The sequence below is a fragment of the Cucurbita moschata genome, unplaced genomic scaffold (genome assembly GCF_002738365.1).
Source record: "Cucurbita moschata cultivar Rifu unplaced genomic scaffold, Cmos_1.0 Cmo_Scf00076, whole genome shotgun sequence".
Taxonomy (NCBI): domain Eukaryota; kingdom Viridiplantae; phylum Streptophyta; class Magnoliopsida; order Cucurbitales; family Cucurbitaceae; genus Cucurbita; species Cucurbita moschata.
This window is the reverse complement of record NW_019268592.1, coordinates 168,623-175,131: the sequence shown is the minus strand read 5'-3', so window position 1 is coordinate 175,131 and position 6,509 is coordinate 168,623. Positions and strand designations below refer to the sequence as shown.

Sequence of the window (6,509 nt, the reverse complement as noted above, 5' to 3'; positions counted from 1 at the left end):
ATATATATATATATCTCAAGGCTACCATTTGTACAAGGCTACCATTAGTTCGTGGCCGTAAAGCTTGTTTTCTTCTAGAAAAAGTACTTCGTTGGGTATGACCAATGCCTAATTTCTTTGAGATTCAACTGTTTGTCAAGTGAGAGAGATATTGCAACACAACCATTGATGAACAACTTAGCGAAACAATAAACAACATTTAGTTATCAACTACGTTTGGATTAAGAGAGGGAGATGGAACCATAACTTGGGTTAGTTCCATCCAACTTGATTTCTATTCTTCAATTGGCATTATTAAATACATAAAGGTTCCAAATCTAAAACGAAATATCATTGTCTCTCACTAGTTTTCAAGCAATATACATAAAAAAAAAGAAAAGAAAGCAAGGGCATCATGAGTACGATCCAATCGAGTTTCTTGATTGCTACAATTTTGATGCTATTATTGTTAGATTTTACCGTCGATGCTCAATCTAGTGCCGATGTTGTTTTTCCTTTGAAAAGATATGGTAACATAGTGCCTGGTACTGACATCACGAAGGTAAATATACAGTATGAATAGCAATATTATCACTAGTTGAGTTGATCAATTGTTTGCTAATTTTTGTTACTTGTGACATGTAGGCTTTAGCAAATGCATGGAAGGATGCATGCACGTCCAATTGTTCTAGTGCGATTGTTATTCCGGGAGGGATATTTAAAGTAAAGGAAGGGATATTTAAAGGACCTTGTAATAGCCCAATTGACTTTCAACTTGGAGGAACATTGCAGGCACAAAAAGTCTTCAGGGAGATAATTGGATTACTTTTGAACATATTGATAGATTGACATTATTAGGTGAAGGAGTTTTTGATGGCCAAGGAAAGGCAGCTTGGAAAAAGAATGATTGCCATAAACGCATAAATTGTGCCCAACTCCCCATGGTAAGCAATATGCCTTCAACTTTCCTTCTCAATCTCTTGCATCTTGTTGTTTTTAGACGTCTTCTCTAATCTTCTAACATTTAGAATTTGGTAAACGTTCTTCATTTTCTAGAGGATTATCTTTAACCATTAAAAAAAAAAAAAAGTGAAATTCTTTTAGTTTTCTATTTTATTGGGTTCTGCATTACTGATGCTCACAAAATATTATTTGATTATACAAAATGTTTAGAGTTTGAGGTTCAACTTCATCGCCAATTCAATCGTGAAAAGAATAACGTCACTTGATAGCAAGAACTTCCATATCAATGTCCTCGGCTGCAATAACCTCACATTCCATAATATCAATATAACTGCACCAGAAAACAGTTCCAACATTGGTGGAATACACATCGGTCGATCAAATAGGATCGCAATCACAATGTCCAAAATTGCAACAGGAGATGATTGCATTTCTCTTGGAGATGGAAGCAAACAAATTAACATCACCAACGTGACATGTGGGCCAGGACATGGCATAAGCATCGAAAGTCTTGGAAGATACACTAACGAAGAACCCATTGAAGGTGTCATCGTAAAGAACTGCACGATAATTAACACCACTAATGGTGTCAGGATCAAAACGTAGCCAGCTTCTGCTGCTAGCAACACCGCCACCAATATGCAGTTTTTGGACATTATAATGGTCAATGTTAGCAACCCTATTCTAATAGACCAAGAGTATTGTCCGTGGAATCAGTGCAATCGGAAGGTATTGATCACATTCTCAAAGCTTTGATTGATTTTGTCATTATAACTTTCACAAATAAACCACTTACATAAATTTGTTGTCTCATTTTGATTTTCAGATTCCTTCGAAAATTAAGATTAGTAAAGTGAGCTTCAAGAACATTAGAGGAAGTTGTGCAACTCCAATGGCAATCAAACTTATTTGCAGCCGTTGTGACGAAGTAAAAGTCGGTGACATTGACCTCATTTACAATGGAATAAAAGGTCCTATTACATCTCAATGCACGAATGTGAGACCCATCATTTCAGGAAAATAGAACCCTAAAATCTGTTCATCTCCTTATGTTGTCCCATGAATTGTTGATTGCCTTAGTACTTCAAACTAACCGATAACCTTAACTAAAAGAAGATAGCTCTATCCATTTTAATTTCTTTGTCTTTTGAGTTTCTTTTGTTGTACTTTTCGAAATGTATATGATGGTGAAATGTTTGAAAGAAGTCTTGTGTCCTGAACATTGTAACGTTCTTAGTACCTCGACATTATAAAATAAAATGATTTTGCTCTTGTTTTTTCGTTTTAAATTTGAATTCTGAATAAGATAATGTAAAGGTATGGACTATTATTAAGAAAACCAGTTACTTAAAAAAAAAAAAAAACAAAACAAAACAAAATCTGTGACCATAAAAAATATCTAACTCCCATCTCTATTGGTAACCCTAAACAAATCATTTACCATTAGAAATTTTCGAGACAAAATCGATAAGTCAAATCGAATGTCCTAACTATATTCGTTGGATATCGCACGGATCCATCAATATTTGTGAAAGAAGAATTGACACTAGAGGGGACAAATCCAGTGAGTCGTATCCTTATATCTATCTTTTTCGTCAATGGTGTACATTCGGTTGCAATTTTTAGATTAGTCTTGAAAGACATTAGGTTTTAGATTAGAAAATTAAGTGACAAGTATTAATCTGTATTCTAGGAATTTACATTTAATATCAAATTATCTAACTATTTATCTCCATTTCTGAGCTGTCCTACCGTACTTAGCTTCACGAAAAATGTCGCTAATCTTAGAAAAATTAAATATCAAAAGTAGCTAAATGTTCTAGGAGTTTACTCTACCGGAACTTATAAAAATTGGCCAAAATTCGTGGTAAATAAGGGCAAAAAACGACAAAAATCGCAAAAGAGAGAAGATAAAAACAAAACATTGTGTCCATAAATGCTCTGTTTCGTGTTTTCAAGTCTGAAGATATTTGTTACTCGCGAGTTGAGTTTGGTGGAGTTGAGATATTTTCTTAGACCTAACTCAGTTATTTGGATCATAAACTTATTCAACCCCAACAACCCTAGTTAAATAATTAAATCTTTTGATTTTTATGTTTAGAATGATATCTAAGAAGAAGAATGGATACGAAGCTTTTTGGAAATGGCAAATGGTGCCCTATGTTGAAGCTTTAGACTGGAATTTGAAACATGGATCCGGCAACTAATTCCCTTGACATTCCTCTGCATCACTATGATATAGCTACATTACCAACTTGTCATGAATTGCTTCTAGGAGTGAAATTTGTCCGTACAAATCAAACACGGTTCCTTTTAGCATTTTTTTTCCTTAATCTGATGTTTCCTAAGATGTAACCTCGTACCTAGAATTTGGACCGGGATTTGTAATCTAGAATTGGCACCCAATGGCCCCCACAAATCCCTTTGCATCTTCAATGATATGGTCATATTATTTACTTGTTTGAATTGCCTTTAAGAATAAAAAATATCCCTAAAAATCACATTACCTATTTTTGGTGGTTCAGTCGTAAGATTCAAAAGTTAGGCATGTTTAGTTTCCAGCAATCTTATGTTAGGCGACCTCTTGAAATTCCTTCTCAATCTCGTGCATCTTGTTGTTCTTAGATGTCTTCTCTAATCTTCTAACATTTATAATTTGGTAAACGTTCTTCGTTTTCTAGAGGATAATCTTTAACCATTCTAACAAAAAAAAAAATGTTGGGCGCCGAAAGCGGAACTAATGTACTCACAACACCAATGAACGACATTACACAAAGAGACACCAATATATTTACGTGGTTCGGAGAGAAGAAGTTCCCTTACATCCACGGACCAATCACTAAAAAACCCAAGTGTTACAAGTGAATACCTCACTATCACACTACAAAAACTCTCACCAATGTGTCACTCAACAAATACGATGTGACACCCAAAACTCTCCCAAATTTCGATACCACTTGTTAGGAATGGATATCCAGAATGGAGAGCAATTACTAATAAACCAAGTATTACAAGTGAATACCTCACTATCTACAAAGACTCTCACCAATGTGTCATTCAACAAATACGATGTGACACCCAAAACTCTCCCAAATTCTAATACCACTTGTTAGGAATGGATATCCAGAATGGAGAGCAATCACTAATAAACCAAGTGTTACAAGTGAATACCTCACTATCACACTACAAAGACTCTCACCAATGTGTCACTCAACAAATACGATGTGACAACCAAAATTCTCCTAAATTCTCACCAATGTGTCACTCAACAAATACGATGTGACATCCAAAACTCTGCCAAATCCCGATACCACTTGTTAGGAGTGGATATTCCGAATGGAGGGAGAACTCTCTCATTATATAGCAATACAGAATCAAATCTCTGACTGAGACTAAATCTAATCCAAATAACCAATCAATTCTAATCCAAATAACCAAGGTTATCAAATCTAATCCAAATAACCAAATTTATCAAATCTAATCCAAATAACTTAGGTTATCAAATCTACATTACTGACGCTCACAAAATATTGATGATGAGTGCGAATGCGCACAGTATGATGATGAGTGCGAATGCGCACAGATGAGGGTGTTCATGAGGCGCAAGACACGATGGGGTTCCACTGATCTCTGGATGTCGCTACAAATTAGCTTGGCCAAAATTCTCTCATCTTTTTGTGAATAACTTTTCACTCTTTGCGAAAAGCTTGTAATTGTACACGTTTGACTCGAGTTGTTCCCTGGTACTTCTGTTTCAAGGAGTCCAAAATATCTTTGGTTGTGTCTTTCTTCCTAATGAATTCTAGAGTTAGACGATTTATGGCTTGGAAGAGATAGTTTTTGGCTTTTAAATCCTCCATTTTAAGATCTCCAATTGCTTTATTCATACTTATGAAAGAACTCCTTGTGCTGCTGCAGAAATTCCTTCTCCACCATGCTCCAATATTCTTTTGATCTAAAAAGGTTTTCCATCATCATAGACCAGTGATCATAATATCCATCCAACTTTAGAATCAATGGCGGCATAAAATTACTCATCGTCACCATATCACTCCTCTTATCTGCTACTTTTCAAGGTATGCAGATCGTCATATCACTCCTCTTATCCTGAAAAGGTTGCTACTTTTAAAGGTATGCAAGTCGCCATATCACTCCTCCTATCCTGAATTTCAAGGTAAGTAGACTCTGATACCAAACGTAAAATGAAGGAGAAAACTAAATTCAATATACAATCAAAGTTCAGTTCATTAAAACAACTATGTAAATAGTTTTACAAAGCCATGGAAAAAGAGAAAGAAAAGTTAGATAATAAATAGTAACAGCTAATTAACTAATCAAATCACAACTTCCTAAACAATCACAAACTAAATTTTTTAATGGAGGAAGAGATATATTCTATTTGAAAGGTTGTGATAAAATCTCTACCATCTTTAATCTTTGTATAGGCCTGTCGGAACATACTTCATGACCATGCGCATGCATGTACTAAATATTACATAACGAATCTACCTAAACTATCACCATGGTCATATATGAATAATTTGATACATGTCACTACCAAATGAATCTAACTCTCAAGACTCTTCAATTATTAACTAACTACATGGATCTCTCATGTACATGTATCTCACGAATTCATGTAAGCATAAATGCATGAAACAAGTTCAACATCTAGATAGTTAATTTTATCATTCAACCAACACAAGGGACTAAAAATTGAAATATATTAAAGTACAAAGAGCTAAATTGAAAACTTTTGAACCATGGATATTAATAAATAAAAAAAAATATATTCATAGTCAATTGCTGGAACACGATCATGAGAAGAAGGCAGGAGGGGACAAGAGAATGAAACTCTGAAGCTTCATGGAACCTTATGTGAATTCAACTACTGATCCTATGTAAGGATTCGAATTTTTGTTTTATTTATTTTAGATTTTATGCTAAGATTTTATTTTTGCTGCCAAAAAAGATATTATACTAGCATTTATTCTCGTTATAAAAAGTGCGATCTCTAACAAGGAAGTTACTAACATGTAAAAGTCACAAAGACCTTTTATATTCCCATATACAACTCTCTTCCTTCCTTGTAAACAACTTTTGCTCTCCAAACGTTTTGGGTTTTAGTGGGTGTTCGAGAGTACGGGAAAAACTGTTAGAAGGAAAAAGCATGTGGTTGATTCGTGGGTTTTCGAGGAGTTCTCGGAATCGATTAGCGTTGCCGTTTCGGAGAAAGAAATCGGGTGGAAGTAAGCCTCGACGTCGAGATCGCTGCGTTGAAGAAGGTAGGCCGAGATCGCTGCGTTGAAGAAGGTAGGCCGAGATCGCTGCGTTGAAGAAGGTAGGCCGAGATCGCTGCGTTGAAGAAGGTAGGCCGCCGGAACTGAAGGAGGAAGATGCCATGTCACCGTCATCGGAAGGGGATAGACTGTGTCGTCATCGGCAACGGCAGCGGCGCACTTTCGTTTAGGGTTATCAAGGTCTTCCGGGTAAGGAAGACGAAAGATTCGGGTCGGGCCACTTCGTCTCAAGCCTAGTCCATAGACGAACACGGGCCGCACTCATTC

At 35.8% G+C, this 6,509-nt stretch overlaps 1 pseudogene; it reads left to right on the top strand.

Moving 5' to 3' along the window:
- Window positions 1-394: 394 nt before the first annotated feature.
- LOC111438505 lies at window positions 395-2,005 on the top strand (annotated as a pseudogene).
- Window positions 2,006-6,509: the final 4,504 nt, after the last annotated feature.